The 25,312-nt window shown below is 37.7% G+C and overlaps 1 protein-coding gene and 1 long non-coding RNA gene across 16 annotated transcripts in view; one reads left to right on the top strand and one right to left on the bottom strand.

Annotated features, from left to right (window-relative positions):
* The window catches only part of LOC116237657 (uncharacterized), a 308,029-nt gene extending 286,377 nt beyond the window's left edge, over positions 1-21,652 (bottom strand). For 12 of the 15 annotated variants that reach the window (XR_016471549.1, XR_016471551.1, XR_016471545.1 and 9 more), the window contains exon 1: positions 21,552-21,640. The gene's annotated coding sequence lies outside the window, so the exon portion shown is untranslated. Of the gene's footprint in view, positions 1-21,551 lie in introns of all 15 variants that reach the window. The other 3 variants (XR_016471546.1, XR_016471555.1, XR_016471550.1) reach the window with 2 other exon arrangements.
* LOC116237640 (uncharacterized) lies at positions 8,870-21,663 on the top strand. Its single transcript, XR_004168772.2, has 3 exons — positions 8,870-10,280; positions 14,613-14,768; positions 21,579-21,663. It is a non-coding gene; the product is annotated as an uncharacterized LOC116237640 (long non-coding RNA).
* Positions 21,664-25,312: the final 3,649 nt, after the last annotated feature.

Here is a 25,312-nt window from a genome sequence, read left to right as displayed (position 1 = left end):
CACCTCCAGGGATGGAGCACCCACCACCTCTCTGGGCAGCTGTTCCAGCACCTCACCACACATAGTAAAGAACTTTCCCCACGTGGCAAGCTCAGATAGAGAAGAAACTCTTATAGCATCTGAATATTGAAAAGAGAAGCGAAGAGAAACTCAGAACTGCATGCTCTGTATAAGGAAATGTTTGTATAGAAGAATGAGAAATGTGATCAAACCTTGGTCAGAACCAAGCTATATCCTGCATCTCAGAGACAGAACTTTTTTGTTGTTGTTGTTGCTATGAGAAAAAGTAAAGTTTAAATAAACAAAAAAGAAAACAGCTCTACACACATTGAACGTAACACACACATTAATGTTGATATTTCCTTTAACACGCATTTATCCCACACTTTTTCTTTGGCTAGCTCACTCTAAACTAAGTATTTAGTCATTGAAGTTAAAAAGCTGAATGCAATAATTATATTAACAAGTTTGATTGAAGCAGACATAATCATATGTAAGGAGTTATAATCCAGGGACTGCGCAACACAAAGGACAGAGGGAATTTGTTTGACATGACAATTTTCTGTTATTGTTTTGGGATTACAAAACAAACCTGCAGCTAAATTAATTGTGGCGCAACTGTTAAGGTTGTGTCAGCACTTTTCTTTGTAAATCTCTTTTTCAATGGACTTCCTACAAAACAAAGTTTTTCAAGGACTGAAACTTGGAATGAAAGACTGCATTATCTTTAGAGACTTTAAAGAACAGATTCAGTTTGACTTAATGGAAGGGGGGAAAAAAGATTGCTAGTTTGGGATATATAGCTTTCCACTGCCGATTTTACCAGCACCATGTTTATCCTCAATTAATAAAATGTTCAAGTCAAGCACTGGAATGCAATTCAATCCCCACTTTGCTGTCAGAAATCTTCTCCATTTAACTGACCAGCACTACCAAATTATGTTTGCATAGGAAAAACAAACACTTCCTACTGGAGAGAATAAAATGACAAATTAATATAATTTGAGATTTTCTTCTAATCTTCAGTAACTATAGTGATTCACCCCTATATTAAAGAAGCATTTATTCCGCAGCATATTCTATTGCAATAGGGAATCCTATAATCAGAACATTATTCATAACAAATGCAGATGAATTTTCAATTTGTCATAGTACTGATCCACCAACATCCAGAGACACCTGGATGGTGGAATCTGAGTCCCTACTCCTTGTACAGGAATTCTATTTAGAGCCATCAACATTGGGAACTCATTGAACAAATGCTATTGAGAAATACAGCAAGGATTTGTATGTCGAGATTTCATTTTAAAATAGGAGAAAAAAACAAACTCGAAACTGATGTTTGAAATACATGCTGTACACACAAAGTAGCAAGTCTGGGATGACCTGTGCAAATGCAGATGTTTTAAGGATAGTTTGATATGGTTTTATGATTTTTGGTTATCGGTATTCCACATTATGACATCATGTGGGGCACTGGGAGTTTAACTGTTAATGCTCAAATTCTGGGTACTTGTCCAGAAGAGAAGAACTACATTCCCAGGGGACTTTGTGGTCACAGAGAGGAGATACAATTCCTGGCAAGGTCACCTGATGTACTCTTCACCATTGGCTCTTTTTCGTCCGCTCTCCTCCCATCTCCCTGCTGCTCAACCAGACTGCACATCTCACCTCAGGGTTATGGTGAGCCTATCCACCTCTTGGACATTCTCTCATTATATGTTTATTAGCTTCAATTTCAATTATATTGTATTATAGTGTGTTATCTTGCATTCCAATACTGTATTTAGTAGATTAGTTTGTTTCTCCTCAGATCGTTACTGCTGTTTTTAATTATTTTGGGGTCCCCTGTTCCCTTTCTCCAGAGGCGCAGATTTTGCAAAATCCCTCCATCCTGCTGGTCACGGAACTGGGCCGAACCAGCCCGTAAACCATTGACAATATATAAGGCTACAACGGACAGGATTCCTGATGACTACCTACATAGTTTTTGGTGTTTTGTCTTTTTTTTGTTTTAAATCATCTACCTCTCCAAGCTACTCTGAGTAGTTGCAATTTTGCAGTTTTGTTCTCAAAGCCTGCCTATAAGAGACTGTCCTCAAAAGAAGCCATTTTTATATAACAAAAATGGGAGGGGGGAAATGCAGCCCTTGTATGGCATATCAGAGGTTGTCAAGGAAAACCATAAACACTAGTGCGTTCCAAGAGCATATAGGTATTAAATATTGTAAAAACTCACTCCTAGGAAATATGAAATAGTTCACCTCCAAATCATTTTTAATGTCATAAATGAAAATGAAGGCTTTGCTTCGGTATCCTGGAGCAGCAGGATGGGCAGACAGCCTGGAGCTGAGCATGACTAGGTAGGCACAGGTAGCATCCTTGCTGACAGGACACAACCCCACAGTATCCGAGCAAGAGAAGCAGAGCTGGTCAGAAATAGCAGCCAAGGCAAGGCACACCCCAGCAACTGTCACCCATCCATACACAATTGCATTCAATTCTGGAAATAAAGACAGTGGGTTAACATCATGATCAGTGCGGTAAATGACCCAGGGGAGTATGAGGAGATGGAGGTTAAAAGCAGCTCCCAAGGGAAAATGAGGTTTTCAGAAGTTCCAGAGTGCTCCATTTACAGCAGTCTGATCCCATGTCACACAGCTACACTACATGAAATCTGGCTTTGAGTAGAGGCAGCCAAACCTTTAGGATAGGGGAAGGGGCTGCACTTAGGGCTTGACACCTACTAACTGAGAACAGATGCATTACAAAATCCTGAATTTGGCAGCACCAAGTTATATCCAAAGGATTGACTATTAAATCTATGTGCCTAATTCTTAATTAGCTTAAGATTTCATCTACTGAGAAATTTTGAAGTTCAGCAGCCAAAATATTACAGAGCAACAGATAAGGTGCAGTAAGAGCTATGGAGCCACAAGCACTGAGGCTATGAAGACCAAGAAACCCTGATTTCCACAGGTAAAATTTAAGATATTATCAGAATTTCCTGGTTTGATATGGTGCTTCAAGGACACACATTTACAATGGAGAAAGTTTATATGTATATTTTTGCATGCATATATATCCCCTACACATATGGGCTATATATAGCACACAGTTATCACTTTCTTCTCTAGCCTTAACTTTTTAACTCTGAAATTCCTCTTGCCTCATAGCTTGTATTTTTCAGCTATGTGCATAGCAAAATGTTCTGCTGACACAGGATATCAGTGTGGTATCCTTGTTGCTGTCTTGAATATTAAACATTAGCCTGCCATAGAACAGGTGCGAGGACTACAGACAGTTCTGAGTAGCATGTTTGCCCTGCCACTGTCTCTACAGGTAGACACTAAAACACCATTCCTGATATACAGTGGATGTTTATTACTACATATTGTTTTAATTCAGTATCTAATGGGCAAAGTTATTCCTTTTAAAGAATACTAAGTCTGCTCTGGCCCAGTTTCAATTGAAATTGAAGTTACAGTTGTTCCCTCTCCGCTCTGCTTATGTTGCAAAACAAACAGTTCATCCTGGTAATTGAAGTTGGTGCAAAAGGATACTGAAATGGTATTTCACACATTGTCAAGAAGTGAGATACAGATGTTCTCCACTCACAGTTAAATTTGTCAGTTGTGGCAGAGAGAGGGAACACTGTGCTGCACTCTGCCTTCAGATCACTGCTCTGAAGAAAATATTTCTCATTTTCCTTACGTAGCAGTCTCACAAAACTTTACTCACACTAGAGGAATTAATCCTTTCCTACCTACATTAAAAAGTCACTAACTCAGTGCTACTAAGATGTAATTGAAGTAACATTTGTGATCTACCCAAACTACTTCAGGGCACTGCAGCAAGAAGTTTTAGGCCATTAACAAGCTTGCAGCTACATGTAATAGGAGCATGGGTTTAAATAAAAACCACTTTCAAGTGGTTAATCAAGGAATGATTAATCACTGCTGTTCTCACCTTCATTTGTGCTCTCTTAGAGAAAGTTGCCAACCTTTTTGCCAACAGTAATGGTGAGTTGCATGCAACTGTACCTGATGATCTTAAAATTCATTAACTAGCAAGGCCATATTTTATTTCAAAGGGCAGGATGGAGTTCGCATCTCATTCATTTCCCTAAGGATCTAATTATAATCTGTCCTCAACATATAGGAGATCTTGCTGTCATATATGTCACAAGGAATTGTTTAGATACTGTAGATGTTCTTCCAAATTCTTAACACAGAACTGCTTGAGCTATTCTAAGTTTCCAGTAGAACTTGGTGCTAGCCTCTGCTGCGCACTCAGACACTTGCTGCTCAAGGAAACCAGCAGCCACTCACCACTATAAAAACAAAGCTGTAACAGAAAACTAGTAACTGTACTGATGGAGAAAGAAGAACATAGTAAAGATTATGTAACTCTTAATAAATGAAAAATAAATAAAGATGTTAACTCACTGATCTTGTTTACTCTTCCTTAGCTCCAGAACAGCAACCAATTCTTCTTTTCTTTCCCCCCATGTACCTGGAACCCAGCAGTTTCAATGCAACAAAAGTAAGACTAGGATACACAAAAACCTACTTTCTAAAAGATAGAACTCCTTCCTGTCTTGCACCAGCCTAGGCGTAGTGGAAAGAAGAAAAGGCTCCAACTTAGACACTGCCATTTGCTTTCAGAATGGAGTTACATGCTAGTCATAACAAGATATGAAAAAAGTTTTGCTTAGCAGCACTTCTAGAAAGATTATACAGAGAGTGAGTGGGAAAAAAGAAACAGTTCATTTAAGCCTGGGAAAACGACACTCAGAAATTACCCTCAGAAGTAGAAGATTTTGCCTCAAGTCTGTACCAGACCTAGAAGCTCAACTGCCACAAAACTGCAGTTTGCCTTCAAAAAACATGCACACAGTGAATACTAAATGCAGCTTTGGAAAGTAACAGAGCAGCTGCCAGGTATTGAGTAGCTACAACAAGGCTTAGATTACCTCTTTGTAGCTCTTGGAAGTCTCAGCTTGCTTAGGCTACACTCTGATTCATAGGATTTGCCCCCCAAAGGCAAATTTAATAAAAAAAGGTGGGGAGGAGAAGGGATAGAAAAAGAAGAAACAGAAAGAAAAATAAGCTATTTGACTGGCTTCAAAGCTCTTCTAAATTGGATGATACAGGGTGCATCAAGCAGTAAAATAGCTTCCATAGCAACACATACTCTCCCTGCTTATTTATTTCTAGGGCATCTGTCAGTGACTCTGCTCCCTGAACACAGTTGCAGGGAGTGAAGGTTGCTTGCAGACTTGTAAACAGCCACCTACGTTATTTTAGAACTGCATCTGCACTATTGTCAGAATGTACCTTGGGAAGGCAGGAAGCAGAAAACTGCTGTTCCAAACTGATTATAATACAGATTTATGTTTCCCAGCATTTCCCAAACAAAGACTTCAGTACGGTCTACAAATAGCCGACAAGACACCCTGCAACAACTCAGTATTATAGGCTAAACTTCCTGAAGCCAGAAATTATACAAGACCACACAGGTTAGCTATACAGATCACATTTCCATGTCTAAGTAGAAGACAAGTCTCTCCTCACACGGAAACAATCTTAAATATTTCCAAACTCCTTCCATCATCTGCTTTTCCTGAATGCATGTCAGATGCTTTTAATTATTAAGCTACATCCAAATTGTAACAAACTAACAACAGAACTTGAAGTACAACAAATGCACCAATCCACAAAAACCTATGCCAATATAATGCTTCAGTTAATATATAGCATTTAGCCTTCAATTGGATTTTCTTGTGCTAACTTGTCTACGAGTTATACAGTGTAAGTAGCTCTCTTGATTTTCATCACCCTGGAAACACCACTATGCAGAGGAAAACGAGTCCCAGGAATATAACTATGGATTTACTGCTTATAATACAATAAATTTTTAACTTAGAATATTCTATTTCATGTTCCTAAGGAATTTTCCAGGCAAGTGAGAAAAATATTTCTCATTTTCTTTCAATTCTATATCTGAATATTAGCAATTGACAGTGATTTTGAAGATTACAAGCTCAGAGAGGAAATAAATACAGTCTGGTGGGCATGTACCATTTTCCTCAGCATCAGAACTCAGGACCCGTGGAAAGAAAAAAAAGACTGACCACATTTGTGTGAAAAATGATTTTGATATTAAAAATCTACACCTAATAGGAAAAGTTGCTTATTTTGTTAATGTCTGAAAGACACAGTGGAAAAATAAACACCCATTACTAGTGCTACAGAATGCTCCAAGACACAGCAGCACTTCCAGAAATCTAATACTACTTACTTCACAAAAAACATACCTGCTGTCCTCCTGCCATTTAGCGTTCTGCTAAAATAGGCAGACTGAGAAGCTATAATATAACTTGTTTGGTCTGGGTTTTTTGGTAAACAATCAAAAGAGTCATCAAGAGCATACATCATGTGCACAATCAGTAATTTAAATGTTACTATCTTCTGGTTATTTTGTAGTCCACCACTGCTGACAGCACAGGGCAGTCATAGCAGAAAGGTGGCTCCCATACACCTCTTAACAAAGCTGCAGTCTGTCTTAGTCTCTTTATAGCCCACATTACATACTGAGGTCAGAAAGCAGCCATTTCTTATTTTTCCCAATAAATAATGAGCACTTATTGTTTGTTTACATGACTGTACACTTGAATTTAATGCATATGTAGTGGCTAATTGGTTTTGATAGTTTTTTCATAAAATAAATCTTTAAAAATAGAAAAACATACTACAAACAGATCACCTACTCACACTGACATTAATCACCTACAGATATGTTACCTTCAGCTATTGCTGTATTATCTCACATACATCAGAAGTTACTATTCCAGCAACTTGGCTGCATTCAACTACCTAAAGTATAACCAAAGCATTGTATTTCTCAACAAAAGTACATTTCATTAAATATTTCCATTAAGAATTTTAGGACCATAGAAAAGCTCTCATGAATGGTGGAGAAGTGGTGAATACATTCTACAGTAAATTGCAGTGCACAAATTAAGCCTGCTCTCATTTAAACATTTATTGAAGGCTCCATTTTATTGAACACTATCCTCATGAGAGGAGAAAACATTGTTTCAGCATTCAAAAGACAATGGTATCAGATAAAAGAAATGTCTTTAATAAAGTCACGCACAGCATCTTTCTGTAATCAGTTACCAGACCAAAGCCAAGATAAAGTATAAGTGCAATACATTGATGTAAAACATCTAGCACAAAAACCCTAAGTGCTGTAGAAAGAATACCTGCACTCCTTTATTTCTGCTGAAAGCCACAACTGAAACACACACTTACACAACCACGGACTGAAGTCCCAGTGCAAGCTCAGATCAGCACATACAAACAGGAAGCATTTGCTATTCTGTCTGCAGTGAATACTCAGTACATATACAACTGCAAAGATTAAACATCAAGGAACAAAAACAGCAGTGGAGTAGCAAAGCACAAAAAGCTAAAATATACTTCAAACTGTACTTTCACAGCATTGTTTCAGGAACATTTGTAGCCCACTTTGATTTGGAGACATCGTATGTACAGGAACAGAATAGAACAAGGGACAAGATTTAAAGGAGAAAAACCAAACAAAGAACAAGTTACATCCATTAATGATTCAGGTCACCTGGAGGCAGCAGACAATGTCAATAGCCACAGAACTGTCAAGCAAACAATGAAACTCAAAAAGATCAGCCTTAAAGAAGCTGACAGCAATTTTATCTTACCAAATAGTAAATATAAAGGTTTTCTTCCTACAGATAACTGAGATAGATGAAGGCACACATCTGGAACTAAAGATATTTTGATTTGGAAACAAAGCAGGACAGGAAACAATGAAAGGAAGACAGCCATTTTCATCATGCTTTCTCCAAGACTAGGTTCTTTTATTATTTTGAGTAAGCTATCCAGAAATAACCAGCACTTCTCAGTAATCTAATAGAAATACCTGAAAGGGCTCTGACGCTCATGAAGTACTCTGCACTCTAAGTAAACACCTAGTTTTTATATTTTTATATTTTGTCCATTTCCAGGCATTCTAAAGCTTAACTACTTCCAGGCGTAAACACACTCGGGGGATAACACCATGACATCTATCATGTTACCTCATCGTTTCTCAAATGGCACTGAACACAAAGCACTGCCACAAAAACATGGCTACACAACTACAAAGCCCAACTGTCTATGATGTAACAGCCTATGATGATTGCACTTTGTGTAATTACAGCTGTTTCAGCTGTAGTTGTACAGACAGCAGAATATTTGTATGTGCCATGAGAGCAGACAGAACCTTCAAGCAAAGTAAAGAAAAACACAATATGTAAAAAAAATCTTCAGATCAATATGTTGGAAATTCATTTTACAGAAGAAAGTGTTTAAGCATTAGGGAAGAAAGAAAACTAAAAGGAATCTTTGCCCTACTGTGGAACATTGGATCTGAATTCTTTTTCATTTTTAATATCCACAGCAAAAAAAAAAAAAAAAACTTAAGACCAAGACGCAGAAGACTAAAAAGTCAATCCGAAATGAGCAGAAGACTTCAGCACTGATCAAAAACCAAAGTGTATAATCAATGAATATAAATTATAATTACGAAATAAACAAGAGAGTTTGGCTAAGCAGGTTATAACAACAAAAAGAGAATAGACAGAATGCTTACCCATGTCCTGGGCTCGCTGCAAAACTCCAGAGGAGGGATCTCCAGAAGAAATCTTCCCTACTGGTAGTCAGCTCTTAAATGGGTGTAGGAGAGGTGCAGCCAGGCTCCACCCTTTCCGGCAGCACAGGTGAATTGCCTTCACCTGTGCTCCTGTGGCTGACTCATTGCTCACCTCAGGTGATCAATCAGAGGTTCAGGCCATGATTCAGCAGTTCCCATACACAAAGAAAACCTGCAGTTTCTTGTGATGCTGATTTAATACTTCACTACTGCACTGTTATGCTTTGGTGCTATTGAGTGATTGGAGATAACAAAAACAGTCTTTGGTATCCGCATCCTGTTGTTACACATTGTAAGAAGAAAGAACACAGCTGATCATTAGAAGTTTTATAAAAAAGATCTGTGGTCACCAGATGTGCAGCTGAAAAGGGAAGAGGTATCAGTTCTGAAAACTATATTCTAGGTAAAAAGACAAAACTATGCATAAGCAAAAGAAACCAAATAGAAAAAGATTGCCTCCTCTGCCAAACTTGGAAAGAGATGGGGAGGGAGGCAAAAATGCAGGAACATTTTTTGAAAAATTTAAATGTGTGGGTTTTTTTTATTAACATCATGCAAATCATTATAAAGACTCAGGTTTCCTATTCTCCCCTCTCTTGATTAAAAAAACATAATTGGAAGTGTGTGGAATCAAAATGATCCTGGCTGGTAACATTCTTCAGCTTGACAATAAGCATTTAATGCAAGCAACCATAGTATGCATTTGCTGCTCACTGATACATAAAAGCTCCCAGCAAAACAACGAGATAAGTCATAAAGTTTACATTTTTGTCATTTTTTGTTAATGAGCAATAAACAAGATCTACAGTGGTCTCCATTAGGTTGTTACAACATTCAAGTGGCTGTAAATGCATGTTATGATGTGGAATACCGATAACAAAAATCATAAAACCACAACAGTGCCCCACTCTCATTGTCACCACTGCTGAAATGCACCACTCACAGCCTCACTGCACTGACACCCACTGTTCAGTCTCCATAAATGTTCACAAGCACTGATAAGTGTCAGTGGGGGCCCTTTTTTCCACATGGAGGAATCCAGTTCCACCCTTTGCTCCACCCTCCCCCCTCACTTCCATGTCAGGCGCCATTCTGTCACAGTGCCCCTCTGCTGCCATCTGTCACACAGCAACAACTTGTCACGGAACGCTGGTGGGAAGGTTCGGCCTCTGCTGCCATCCCACCAACAGCTGCCTCTGACATCATGGGCTGACATCACAAAATAGGAGGCATTTTCAGAGCAGCCCTCATATTCTTTCTTTGTCAGCTTCTAAATACTCCCAGTTACCACAGGGAAAAAAGGATCTCAAATGGCCCTCCCATCTGAACTGCAAAACCAATGACTTCTGAGTTGTGCCAGAATTCAAGGATGAGAACTTGAAGATTTACTAAGGGAGAAGGTAGAAACACAGTTTCACCAACTGGAAAGAGAGGAAAAATACTTTTGAACAAGTGCAGCTTCAGAATAGGGTTTAAAGAAAAAGAACCTGACTTACACATGTATTCTTCAGAATCAGAAGGGAATACACTTGAAATATTTCCAGGTATCTTTTGTGTAACCTTTTTTTTTTCCTGACAGTATAATTTCAAATGCTTATACAGACACAAATAATTTGAAGAAGTGGTTTGAATATGATCAGAGAAAAGGCCTTCAGCATGAAGACAACAGATAAATAAGTTTTATTCAAATTTGGACTTGAATATCCCCAGGCTCAAGGAAATGAGAGGCGAAGAAATGCTCTGTAATAAGCAAGGGAAATTCTACCCACTCAGCCCCACTCTGTGTGCCCACTCAGGCGCTCCTCTAGGAGCTGCACAGTTCTCCTGCTCAAAGCCTCTCACCAGCTCTGCTCCACCTCGCTGTCAGGGTGAGATCGCTGTCTCTTCTCCCTTCCCGTTAGCAGCACACAGCAGTCTGGCCAAGCCATCCTACCTACTCCTCTCACATTTGCTCACCAACTTCAGTTGGCCCTCTTCATAGACCAAGAGATAACCAGTTGCATAAAATAAGGCAAATAAATTGTTATTGCATAGTAATTAGATAAATTATACTATAAAACACTTCCAACAGCCACAGGCTTGAAGGAGGATTTTCCGTTGGTGAAAGAAGGTCTTTACTATCACAGCTTAAAACAAAGAGCTATGGCAAGGATCTGAATGAAAATCCAAATCCTCAGTGGTTTAATTTTTTTCCTGTAAATGTTTGGAATGTTGAAGAAAAAAAAAAAATCAAAGAAAAACATTTACATGCCTCAAACATTTTTAAAAAATTAACATGGTCTAATGAGCACTATTTACTATATAATATTTTCACATTATGTAAATATGTGCAAATTCCCCTTGCAGCATCTATGTGGGGACACAATATAAAAGACTGATCCATCAAAATGCGTATCACAGATCAGAGGCAGAGTTACCCGTATTAAGGTGCTGTGAATTACCTACAGCAGAAGAGAAAGTACTTTCTTCCAGACAGTAAGCTCTGGAGCGTTCTCCACACAGCACCACCACCTACAGAATCATTCCAGCAAGGGGAACCAAACTCCACTCATTTTTCCAATGATAAAAGATGTTATTCTGACTAAATGCAGATCCTGTAAAGTTAATGAGAAGTTATGAACAAACAAGCTCCATTTTTTTCTTTTAAAAGATAGATAAAGCAAATACTCCTATGTAGGAGTTCCATTTTCATTAGCGAAGACTTCACTCACCATTTATGTTCTGAACTATCTGAAGATGTGCAGAGGCTGTTGTGAACTGCAGCCAGCCAGATCAGAGTCAGAAAAGAGCAAAGGACAAACTGCTCGCTGTCTAACAGATGGAGTGATTAACCACGCCAGAGGAATCCAGTAAAAGCTAAGTGAGAATTGCTAGCAGGAGCATGGTTTGCAAGAGCATTTAATGGGAAACTTGGCCTTTCTGGCCTTTCTTGTATTTGTAAATTGATATTTTACAGTACTTCCTTTCTCTTGCTTGTTATGGCTTCTATGTCTACTACTTCAAATCCTTGTCTTACTGATGCAAACTTAAAACAATGTGCTCATTTCTGAACTATTCGGAAATGAAAAGTCCTCAAGGTTCTGAGCAAAAGTTCAAAACGATATTTAATATTTTAATAATTGAGCTCTAAAAATTTAACTCAGTCTCACATTAATGTCCGTCAAGACCTTCTTGATTTGTCTGACTTATTTTCCTGGTCTACTGCAGCTCCTGCTAGTTTCAACCTAGAGGAATGGAGATTAAATGCCCCAGGCATCTAATAAAACTGTCCTAAAATTGTTAACTGAACAAACACAATATGAAGATCCACAAATAGTGTTTTGTGTATGCGTTGTTGCAAGCAAGAGGCATAGTCTTAGAACGATTAAACTTACAAAAAAAAAAAAAAAGAGCAACTGCCTAGAGTACAACCGACAACTTATCTCAACATTTTTTAGCCAAGCAGACAATATTCAAAAATTCAACAATTTTCCAGATCATACCAGATGATCAAATTGGGTTTTCTGTGAAATTATATTCAGGAAAGCGTACTACAATAGAAGTCAAAGAAAGTTATGAAGAACAGTAGCTAGCTTCAATCTGCCTTCTTGAATATGCATCCCTCCTACTACAAGCTGGCAAGTGAACTTTTCTCCCAGTGAACATATTCATGTTTCTCAATGCAGTGTTTTCCTGGAATAGCTCAGTACACATCAAGATATGGGACATTGGCAGAGTGGAAAAAGTTCAGAGGAATTCCAAAGCATCTTGAATTTTGTTAAAAATAGTGACAGTTTAGATTCCTGGAACTGGTCCTGCTAATGATGGGGGAAATGGCAGCATGCAATCCACTTCTTATTTCTCAAAAATAATCTACCATGGCATAAAGAGTTCTCCTTTATCAGAGCAGACAGTACAACAATTTCATCCCTTAAAACAGCATTAGCAGGGAATCAAGAGTAGATTTAGGCTCCCAGTGTGAGGTTTCCTAGTTGCTTTGGCAGTTTACTACCCAATCCTAATTGCTCCATTTATACTATTAAGCTATTATATAACACTTAGTCATAAATATTTACTACCAGTATCATGTGGTATAACCAACATTCCCTCTCTTTCTTGTTTTTTTTTTTTTTTTTTTAAGAAAATGTTTTATTTTCAAAAAGACGACATTATAACTGAGAAAAATAATGATCATAGTAAGAAGTAACCAGTTATGTGCTTCTGTTAGCAAATAACCTAAAACCAGCAAAGATACTTGACAGATTGACTTTCAAAACCAGAGGTTAAAAGGTATGGAAGAAGATAGATTGACATACAGTCAACTGAAAAATCTTTTTTTTCCCCCTCCTTTGCTGGACCCAAATATCTTTTGGTAAAAATGTATCCAACTAAAGTACTTTTAATTTTCAGTACTCACTTTCACTTCCTTCTATTCTATACAGACCATTATTTCTTCTATTTTTCAATTGGATCTCTGAGGCTAAGCCCTTGTCTTCCCATAAAAACCAAGATAAAATACAGACAGGAAGGAGAGAAGATGCAATTAATTCATGTTGAGTGAACAGGCAAACAGGAACTGCTGGAAAGAGATCACCCCCTCAAAAAGTCATATATTATTTGATGACAATTAATTATACTTTTCAAAACATCTATGTTCCAGCACTCTGAACAGCAGACAAGAGCATTCCATTTCAAAGAAAGGAGAATATAGCAACACTCACTCTGTAAGAATACATGAGAGAAAGCACATCTATGAATCATAACAGAAAGCTGCCTAGCCCTGCAGCAGATTCTTCCAGCCAACCAGATATACACAGCATAGAGCATGAAGGATTTTTGCATTTACTCAAGCTGAAAAATTCATGAGCCTGCAATATTAACACGATGCCACATAGATTCCCAGTGACAGAGCCCTGGTACTCAGCCAGGGCATTCCATTTCCAGCTGATATCACATTACAGCTCAATTGTATTTAGACATCATTTGGGGCACATTAGGGCTCAATAACTAAGTTGATCAAGTATTCATTGTATGGTAAAATGTATTTCACAGCTATGTTTTGGGGAAGAAGATGGATTTCGTATACCACATGGCTTCTGGACAATTTCTATTAAGTGTATGAGCAGAGTAACTCCTAGAAAACAACGCTGGGATGGGAAGTGCAAGGGGCGAAGCTATCTTCTGGGCCTCAACCAGCAGAACAGGAATGCTTGAGTTCTCAGGTGGTAAACACACAAGAATATTTGAGTGGGGAGATCTTAGGATGGCTTTTCATCCGTTACTCTGCAAAGTCCGTTCCTGGGAGGGGGGGGGGTCAATACTAGAAAAGCCAGACCTGAGCAAAATTCCTCCCTCTAAAAGAGAGGAATCCAGGGCTCCAACATGCATACAATTAAAACTGCCAGTTTCTTTCTTGCTCCATTCTCCCTTTTCTCTCTAATAGTTAACTATTAACCACCCAGAAATTCTTTTAATAATAAGTGATGAGAGAAGATATCAGACCTCTCTACCCATTGGGCAGAATGTTGTCAATCAAGCATGCTGCATCTTCAAATATAAACCCACACTGAATAAAACAGCAAGATGCACACTTCACACAAAAACTTGCTACAAGTTCTGCTAGAGGTGACCTTCAAAAATCACTGACCCTTTGTGTCACAGTATTTATTCTGAAGTAATGCTACTTTTGGAGTAAGAGTGTTTGAGGCATTTCTCTCTTCATTCACAGTGGCCAGAGGCATCCATGGGCAGCCTACTTGGAGCCCAGCAGAAAGTACTCAGACACTTTTTTTTTAAGGTGGAATCTGGGTGCACATTACATCTTATTTTGGCTTGCTTTTACACTGAGTTACTACAGAATAACTGCTTCACATGATTTTATTCCTCTTGTTTTTCAGAAATAATCGAGGTATTAACATGCTGAAATAGAAAAGAGAAGCTGAAATATAACCCCACACAAGCACATGCAGTCACCCTGCTGGATAGTCAATGGCAGACCAAAGTTCTGCTGCTGTTGAAACAGTCTCAAGATGATTTCATTGAAAGAAAAAGAGGTTGGTGTTTTATTGATCAAAAAGTTCTCAATTTTCCAGACAAGAAATCCTAAAAGTAAAGAAATTGTGCATCTGAGTCCCATGATAAAAACATTGATTTATAATGCATTTATAGGTAAATGAGATAGCTACTTCATTCCAGTTAAATAAACTGTTATGTTTCAACACAGTGTCTGCCTTCCTTGCCTGATAGCTGGCAAGATAGATGCAAAGTAGTAGTGTGGATATTTTTCTTAGCCCAATTATCATTTCTGACATCTCCTTCTCCATGAACTTCAAGCTCAGTAGATCAAGAATTCAAACTCAGCTCCTGTTAAGCTCATGGGTGCTCCCAAGTTTGGGCGCCAGGGTGCAACAAAACCTAGAGCAACTATTTTGGTCTCTGCTTAGTGGATACATAATTACTAGCAATAAGCACATGCATCTTTCCATCCTTCTCAGATAGCAACCTTTCACGCTTTATTATCACTTATTAAAGTCTCCTGCTGGCTTGATTGAAGTGTGTAGGCTGCACCACACTTACCTGCAAATAAAGAAACAAATGAAGGTGCTTTAAGTTACTTCAGAAGCTCTCTCTGTTATTACATGCCTCCTTTTCATATTATGCATTCCACACTTTGCTTTTGTGTTTCAGTTACAATGTTGTTTCTTGGTGACATAAAAGTAAAGCTTGACTATTACTGCCCACCCTTTTCTTTTTGTGCTTTCCCTCACGGGATGCAATTTAGCACACATTACTGACTTGAATTCTTCTGAAAATCTTAAAAGTATGTCTCAGCCAAGCAGGTTCTTACACTTCCTACCAGTGGATAGAGGAATTTTCATCTTTTCATATAATTTTGTTACAGAATATACATAATCCTATCTTTCTCAAGCGAGAGTATGAAGCTAATTCTCTGTATAGCTGGAGTACTGCACATAGCCAAAATCTCTTTCCTACCACAGCACTCTTTCTTACAACTTCTTCAAAACCAAGATTGTTCTTACAAACTAGAAGCTGTTAAGCAGGGAAAACAAAACACCAAGTGGTTCATTTCATCTCCTATCAATTAAGAATGCATGCATGTGGGATTTCAATCTTACCTAGCACCTGCAACATTTGACTTCTTTTAAAGAAGTCTGCTTTCCCTGTATTCAGGGATGCATAATCAAAGAAAAGACAAACCCAATAAGATACAGTAATGTCTTACTCTACAACAGAGGTTTCACCCATAGACCGCCAATTCAGTGCCTACACCATCTTCCTACCCCACCTAACAACGTTCATAAAAGCATTTGCTTTCTTTAGTTATATTTTAAAGCTACGAGCTGGGTCAGTTCATTATATCAAAAAGCATATTACAGCTTCAGAAGATGTAAAAACATAGCTGTCATCTGCTGCCACTGGCTATCTCCTTCAACTTTTCTCTTACCCTAAGATATTTGTCTCAGGAAAAAAGTTTGTGGACAATCAACACTCCACTGTTGCCATTGCTGGAATTTTAATTTTTTCCAAAAGTGGCTGGATAAGCCACTAAAGAGAGTCTGCTTTACAACCTGGGTTTTAACCTTCAGAAGGTTCTCCAGTAGTGAATGTCATCAGATATCAGATCATCCTTCTCCAAGAACTCAAATGTAAGCACATAAACCCAAAATGACAACTCTCCACACTGTGACTTGCAACGTAGTAAGTTCTGCACATTAAGTTACTCACATGAATTTCTGAGAGCTTCAATTAAATGCAGGTTTCTGAATTCTGATTGCCTACTTGGAAAACTAGAAAACTTTTTTCCATGCCAGCTACACAAGGAAACAAATTACACAGATGTACTGCCAGCCTGTCAGTTCTCACCCCTTCTTTCATAACTTTTGAATGAATTGGCTAATTTTGATCAAATTTGACAAAAGGACCTGGTCTCAAAGATACCAAGTTCCAAGTTTCCATGAGAACTGACAGATGAGTAGGAAAAAAAGACTGACATGAGCCTTCTCAGTGAGGAAAATATTGCTGTGTAAGCTCAGCAATTATCTGTAATGCTTAGATACCAACAAGCTGATCAGTGCGTAAGTATCAGCCACACAATCCACTTGCACGTAACTCAGAAGCAACCACAAGTCTTCTGCTTCTCACCAGCAAGGAAATGGAGGAGTGGGCTGGATATACATTGAGGAATCAGTGGAGAAGCTGGGTTTTAGCAATGAGACGGAAATGAAAGGAACTGTAGCTTGAGTGGACGTAATTGAATTGGGAACCAGGCTTACATTTATTAACTGTAATCAGATCTTTTTTATCTTTTTTTTTTTTTTAAGAGTTTGCAAAGTGTTGATAAATAATCATGCGCTATAATCCAAAGCATTACAAAACACAAGAAAAGATCAGAGAATGTCAGATGCAGCATGATTTGACAATGTTGCAAACAAGTTGCTAGTTAATTCAAGTAGGCCAGCATTACAGTGCTCTTGAATCTTCTTGCACAACCATGTGCTTTTTAGCTATGTCTACGTCAGTTCTATCAGTAATTGTACAGTTGACACCTGGGTTGTTAGGGACATATCCCAGATTATTAGCACCTCAGTAAGTGAACCTTTAAATAAGAGATTCTTGGTATATTCTGGAAATACTCTCGCCTTTCCAGGCTTTGTTTGGGCAACCATCTCAGCCAAGAAAACAATTGACTCTCAATCCTGTCACTTCAGGCACTCACTTTCGGTTATTTTTCTACTATGGCTCCTTGATCTTTTTCAGATACTGTTCTCAAAGACACGGTTCCTTTCTGTTGATGAATTACTACATTTACATCTGCTCAGATTAATAAACACTCCAGAACTGAAGGTCCATCACCACTACTGAGAATATTTTGCTTGAATTATCATTCAGGCAATCATACCCCTCCCTCTTGCAGATGTTACAGAGCATAAAAGATAAGAAATAATTCCAAAGAAATCTGCATTGCAGTCATCAGAGTAAATAAAGGATAACTGACAGGACACTGCACACCAGGCAAATTACTGTGCTCTTTATAGAGAAAGGTAATGGATTTCTTTTCCTAAAATAGTTTCTCTCCTAGATCCAGAGGCTTTTATGTTAAATTCAATATTTTTAGCTCCCAAACAACCATCCTGAGTTAAATTGCAGCAGTTTATTACCATCAGAGTAAGAAAGCAATAATAGATCACTGTGATTCTTCTGTCCTTGTTATAGGAATCGAAGAGTCATTTACTAACAGAGGCAACTGACGTACCTCCAAAAGCAGAAATCACACAGCTCCATCTTGTGGAAAATAGGACTCCCTTTGTTCAAGTCCTACAGATGACTTCTGTCTTTATTATTGCTTTAGTTTTAGATATGTTTATCTACAAGGTTTTTTTCCCCAATGTAGATATTTTTCATTTAATGAGTAAACTATACAATTTCATCAAGAACAGGAGCAATCTGCCTAACATCTTCATTTATACTTACACTTAATTTTATCTGCCTGTAAGATTTTCCCAAACAGGTTCATACTTCAGCAGCTCATCTTCATAAAATTAGGTGCAACTTAATTTCCTTTATGTCCTCCCTGTATTCTATGAAGGGTCAAACCCTTTGCAGAAGTATCCTCTCCGAGCATACCCATAGATTACCACTACTTTTAGGCTACTTGTAATACTCAGCAGGAAGCATTTATAATCCAATTTAGGTAGAAAGAAAGTGCAAGGAAGCAAAATGTGTCTCAATTCATGTAAATCAACACAGAATTCAAATATCAATGTCAATAAAGTAACCCAAGTCATAACTCTCACCTTAGACAAACAAGATCAAGAAAAATGTCTCTACAGACATGGTTAAAGATTCTGGAGACAGCTGTGGCACCAATCCTGCCCCTTTGCTGTCCTCCCATTGTCCTTCTGGGGAGGGACAGTACATCCAAAGTAACCATGTTACCATACATGCTCCACAAATGGAATTATATTACAGACTGTGCTTAGAAACACAAAAGGTCTTCCTTCACCCTTCCTTGAAAAGATTTGTGTTGCAGGGAGAGAGACCTTTAAAGCCCTCAAAAAAGTCAAGTTTATAGCTATCCTTCTTATCCCACTTCTCTGACAATTATCGTACCACTTACTATGGAAGGAAAATACCTAATTTAAGATAATGTAGTTAATGCAAACTAAGAGTTTTAGACTGAGAAAGAAACCTAGGAATTCCAACATTTTTGAACAGTAAGGGCTTCTCTTCACAGGGGTGATTATTTACCCTCAGTTGTATCACTCTACTCTTTTGTCATTGAGGAAGTATTTCATGGGAACTAATAGAAAAGTAAGCTTCAAACAAAACAAAAAATACTCAAATATTTACTCTGCCATACACACTCATTTCCTTCATAGACCACATTTAGGACAATTATTTACCAGGCTTTGCTTTCCTATTTTGTTCACTGTTTCATACATACAGCGACCTGGTCACCACTATCATATTTTTAAGGAACAGCAGAGAAACAGTTTTAACAGAACCCAAATGTTGTAAAATTCTCTACTTAATATCAACAAGTCTCGAACATAAGTTCATAGCTTGTCTGTAGTTTTAGGACTGAAAATAATTGCTACATAAGGGTTGATCAAGGTGGAAATGAAAAATCATAAGGCACTTGTATAGTGATTATACACAGTGTTCTACTTTTTTTTTCATTTTTTCCTGTGTAACATTCATAAGCAAGGTATTTTAGAATAGATTTATCAGAGGTCTACAAACTGAGATTCATCATGAAAAAGTTCCTTGGTTTGCGGCACATAACTCATTGTAGAGCCTTTGCAGCTTATTAGGACATATGGAAAAATGCATTGTATTTGGAGAAGAATTTATTTTTCCTAAGTTGCAGTCTAACATAGCATTTCTCCATCAGATTATCCCCGCCCACATTCACTGATGCTCTCTGAAAAAACAGTGAGTAATATGACTCATGGGACTAGCTGCAGATGACTCTGGGAACGTATTTCCCATTAATTTACAATTGAAATGCATAAGTGGTCACAAATGACCACAAACATTCCCTCAAGTCTTCTAATTTAATTAAAAGGATAAATGATCACAAGCATTTTCATCTTTCTTTAATTTGTTTTAAATTAATTTCCAGTCTGAGAGCCAGAAGTCCTAAGAGAAGAAGGAATTGTAGACAGGAACTTTTGCTGATGATCAGATATACCAGATCTGTAAGAAAAGCATCCACAATCCAATTCAGAAGTTTGTAATAAGCTCCATTTGAACAGAATGGATTGTTTTTCAGTCACATTTTGTATCCCCACAACAAAGCAAACATTTTGACATATGCATACAAAAACGCAGGCACAAAAAAGCTGTTTCAAATACAAACCTGTGATAACCAAACCAACTGCTTATTAAAGTACCATTTTGGACTAAAGCAATCCAAAGTAGTCTGAATCTACACAAATAGGCAAAGAAATGCAATAGTGAAGAAGTCTTCTAAAAATTACCAAGTCTGTATTTCTAGCAACTTGCCAAGACCTCCAGAAAACAACAAAAAAAAACCACACACACACACACACACACACACAAAAAAAAAAAAAAAAACAAAAAAAACCACAAAACAAACAAAAAAAAAACCCACAAAACAAAACAGAAGGACATCTTGATTTGTTTCCCACAAAGCCCCTACTGAGGATGGGTCATCATCACCACACCTCGCCAAACTCACCCTCCATACTGAAACATTTTGGCATTCCTCCGATCTGGTAGAAGTCAAAACAGTCACTCTCTAGGTATGATTGACAGGAAAAACACCTCATCTCTTCCACTAACATTTTCTTATTGTATGAAATTTCATGAGTATCAACTTGACTTCTTACTCAATTTTGTAGTGGTTTTTGTTTCTCTAAGAATTATTACTCTGAAACACCAGAAACCAAAATCAACAGAAAGAATGAAGAAAAGGAACTAAAGGAAAGGATTTGCCAAGGTTCATACCCCACCCCACCAGCATCCGTCACTGCTGACAGATAAGGGCTACTTCTGAACCTAGTTGAACACATTACTTCATCCTCTTTATCCAATCAGTCTTCAAATCGCATTCCAGAATCTGCCAGCAGGGCTGCCAATTAGTGTCAATCATGGCAGGCTTTTCTGTGATCTGGACACCTTTTCAAGAGAAATTGGATTGAGTATATCAATCTACTTTACATCTGACCCTAAAGAACTTGTGTTACTACCAAGAATAGCCAGGTTGAAATAGTAATCTATAGATATGAAAAATGCATTCCCATGCTCTAAAAGAAACTATATTGTGGAATTCATAGTTGAAAAGCCCAAGTACTTCGAGTAATTCCAAGAAAGTGCTAAGAGAAAAGATAAAGTAATTTATTCAACAGTGCTACAATTATTTCATTCCTCAAAAGTGAGTGATTAACTATTATGTTAATTAGGATAAATACTAAGAAAGTATTAAAGCAATATTACAAGAGAAATCAACAACATTACAACTAAGTATTACAACTCTTACAAAAATACTTTGTATGCAATGCAGAGTTTTCCTACAGTGTTTAGAAAGCAATTATGCAGTGGTTACTGCTATTATTCTGGCACGTTTAATCAGTTGTAACCCTATGAATGCTCAATATTTCAGTGCATGCCATTAAAATTAAATCAATCAAATTATAATCAAATTATTTCAAAACACAGCATTAGAAATAATTCAGTATTTCCTGTTTTAGCATGAAACAAATATATATGATTAAATATTAATAAGGAAGGTCATTCTAGTTTAGAAAAAAAAAAAAAACAACAAACCTGTATGTATAGTAAAAACATACCTGAATCTGCTGTCATCATTTCTCTAGTCCTTTTCCAATACACGTGCTCGGATAAGGCACTGAAACTGCCATCCTGAATTCCCTTATAACCTCACCAGGAGCTTTGGCTGCAAGAGATATCAAACATTAGACTGAAGACTGGGAGAATTCAAAAGCCAAATGCCCAGAAGCCATGGCAGGTAACCAGTTTTAATATAAAGGCTCTTGTTTTATTATGTACACATATTAATATGATTCTTTGGATCCTAAAGTACTTCAATCAACATTTAAGAGTTTTTAAAAACTTCATAATATATCCCTTCTATAGGATTATGAACTTTTGCAAGTGGGCTCATGAAGTAATGTTTCAAAGACTAAAAAGGTAGATGAAGCATGTTTTCCAGATCTCTTTGAAAGTATTTTAAAATTAGAGCCCTGCCCAGCACACAATGCCACATTCAAAGCAGTAGCATTCAGTGAATTTTAGCTTTATCTTCTCTTTCTTACTCTTCTCCCCTCTCTCCCTAGCATGGCTACCGTTTTATCAAAAAACAAGTAATAAGTCCTTCAATTAAATAAAACTAAATTCAGGCTAAAAACAACCAACCAACCCTACACATAACAGAGACTCAGTTACTTTAACACGGTTTACTAAGCAACAATAAGACAACAATAAACACACACAGATTGCAGTTGAGCCTCCTTGGCAGTTTTGTGATGACCCATTCTGAGGTCTCATTTCCTTCATTTGAAGTGTTCTCAATTTACTTTAGTGTATTTCTACCACAGAAGGGTATTCATAAGTAGTTCAGAATCTCCTCCATGTTTCCTTGCAGCAGTCTATCTGCTGATCACAACCGCTCCTGTCACTTGACACCTTTCTGAGTTGCACTTTTGATACAGAGTTCTTAAATAAAAACAGTGAAAGCAGTACATATATATCCACTGTTCCAAACTTCTGATGAACTAGTGTTTCCCTTTAAGGCATGTAATTTTCATAATGAACATCATCCCAAATATCATTGCAGAAGTACACTGCGTATCAAACACCATTCACTTTTCTTTTTTCAGGTACATCCTCTTAGAGTCTCATTAAGCAAAAGGCAACAAACACCTGGATTTATTGAAGGTTTACACTAATGAGCTGCAAAGTTGTTTGTATAAATTCCTTTTTTAAAAAGCCATAAGTTGGTGACTATCTGCCAATTCTGCCCATCCATATTTGTGCAATTAGGATTTCTTTTTTAATTGGCTATATGGTACATTCTCATTTATTGTAGACTCACAGCTCTATTTTAGACCCATGGGAGTATAAACGAATTTGCTTAACAGATATTTGATTTTAGAGAAATCAGGTCATTGTAGGAGGAGCAAAATTACACCTCCAGTTAACTTGTATCCATCGTAGGTACTTTATCAGCTAACTACTTCGTTTTGAATTTTCTACCTTCTGTTTACGAGAGTCTTCTAAACCACAGCAACCAAACATCACCCCACACACCAAGGTCAGGAAGCACCTGCTATCTGCACTGCTGGCAGTGAGAAGCCCAGCCAGGCATGAGCAAAGCAGCACATTTGTTGAGCAAAGCACAGTGCAAGTGTTACACTGGTGCTATCCTGATGACTGGAAGGCAAACAATAACCACTCTCATATAACTCATTGGTTTTGTATTCATCCACTTTTTTTGTTTGTTTTTGTACTTTTAACGCACTTTTCCCACCACATATGCAAAGTGACAGACTGCTAACCTTGCAGATAATTGCACCATATGATCATAACATGTTTTAACAGCAATTGTCAGATGTAAAGCCACATTTGTCACACCACCAAGCCACTGCCTGCACTTTCAGAGCAAAAAATGCCCAAACACAAAGCAAGCTACCATTAAACACGCTCGTCTACCAAGATAATGTTTGGTTTTAAAGTTAAAAGTTTGATTATCAAACACAAGAATTGTAACATCAGTATAGCACAGATGTTGACTTCACTTTGCAGAATTCAGCAAGGCTTCTACATATGGGGTTGCTGAAGCAATCACAGGAAATACGCCAGAGAGGCAGACTGGGAAGAGAGCATGATTTCCTGGGATGACAGAGGGGAACACACAAAAACAGAGAGCTGAAGAGCAGGAGGCAGCAACAGAAAATCTGAAAGCACGAATCATATCACAAGATTTCTAGAAGCAGGTATCTTTCTGCATAGAACGCATTTCTGTCTCACACCCAGCTACAGCTATCTATATTGAAGCCTCTCTCCCTCAAAAAAAAAAAAAAAAAAAAAAAAGCAAGAAACGTATGCCTCCATTCAAGTTTTTTAAAAAAGAAAGACAATTAGTTTGTTCTTGCACCAGTACTGGGGTCAGTTTTCTATTTCATCTTCCATCCTGTTTCTGGGTCTGAAAAAAACCAAAAAAACAGAAAAAAAAACCAGGGTTCTTCTCTTCCTCCAGAGGCCACCTCAGATATGCTCAGGCTCTGTGACCAGAGCTCTGTAGTTCTGCCTCTCCCATGTCACACTTCAGTTTCTGTTTTAAACTGTACTTTCATAAACATTCCTTTAATCCACACCCCTTTAATATTACCTTTACTTTTGTGGACTTATATTTAGAATACTGCTCACTTTTCTGTCTAGGTATGGTTTAAGTCTTAAATACCATAAGGTTTGTGATTTAATGCAATTCTTCATTAACATACAAAGATTACATCTGTACAGCAATGTACTTGTTTTCCTAGCAGGAAAATAGTGAAACAAACAGTGTGTTACATTTTCAAGAAAAGATTAAAAGTCAGATGAGGTCTTTGAGCACTGCTACATAAGACATCTTATCTGACTAACCTACAACCTCCCCAGGAAAGCATACATCAGTATAAAATAAAGCACATGAAGTTTGAAAGTGACTCAAAGGACTCTTGGAGCTCAGGAAAGGCATTATATTATTATTCTAGTCTAAATAAGGAGCCAGCTTCAGTCCTAACTGCAAACTGATTGCTGCTGCTTTGTAATTAGAGATTTTCTACAGGCACTAAAAAAAACGTCTCCTCTTGTAACATGATGGAAAGCACAGCAACTGACAGCAGAGCAGCAAGGTCCTAGGCTGCAGCAAATGAGGATCTGCTCTAATGCTGTGGGCACAGAAATAAAGGACAAAACTTGCGTACTTTTAGAAGGCCTCAGGCATGCAGGAATTTCAAGTGAGATCCCCTCACTTCCACTGCTAGCCCTTAAATGAGGGCTGAGAAGGGGTGGATCCTGGTTCTATCCTTCCATCACTCAGTGCACTGCATTGCATGCACCTGAGCTGGGCTGGCCCTGCCTTCCCATCAGGTGCTCCATCACTTTGTCAGGCCATAACTTAGCACTCCCACTAAACTTCTCTACTTCAAATTGAATATAAAACATCATTAAAAATAAAACAGATCACACATTCATAATACTATACAACTAAGAAATCCGAGAGGTAATTGGATACATATCTAACTTTTTGGACAGATTTATTGAAAGTAAGGAGCATGAAAGATATATTGATTTGAAATGAAAGCAAAGATGTAGATTCCAATTTTGATTCTGTACTGCACAACAAATCCCAGGAAACGCGTTCGAGTTTATTGATGCTCAGGAGATGTTCCAGGCACTAAGAACTACAAAAGAAAGTTAGTTTTCTAGACATATTTCTCAGAAATACCATTCATTCAAAGTAGGATATAAAAGCCAATAATTACTGAACTAGAGAGGAGAGGCAGTACTGAAATCTCCAAACTCTTTCCCTTGCAATATGATGCTG

This window comes from Phasianus colchicus, chromosome 16 (genome assembly GCF_987193195.1).
Source record: "Phasianus colchicus chromosome 16, bPhaCol1.hap1.1, whole genome shotgun sequence".
Classification (NCBI taxonomy): domain Eukaryota; kingdom Metazoa; phylum Chordata; class Aves; order Galliformes; family Phasianidae; genus Phasianus; species Phasianus colchicus.
Note: the sequence above shows the minus strand (reverse complement) of the source record. Positions and strands in the feature narration are given on the sequence as shown.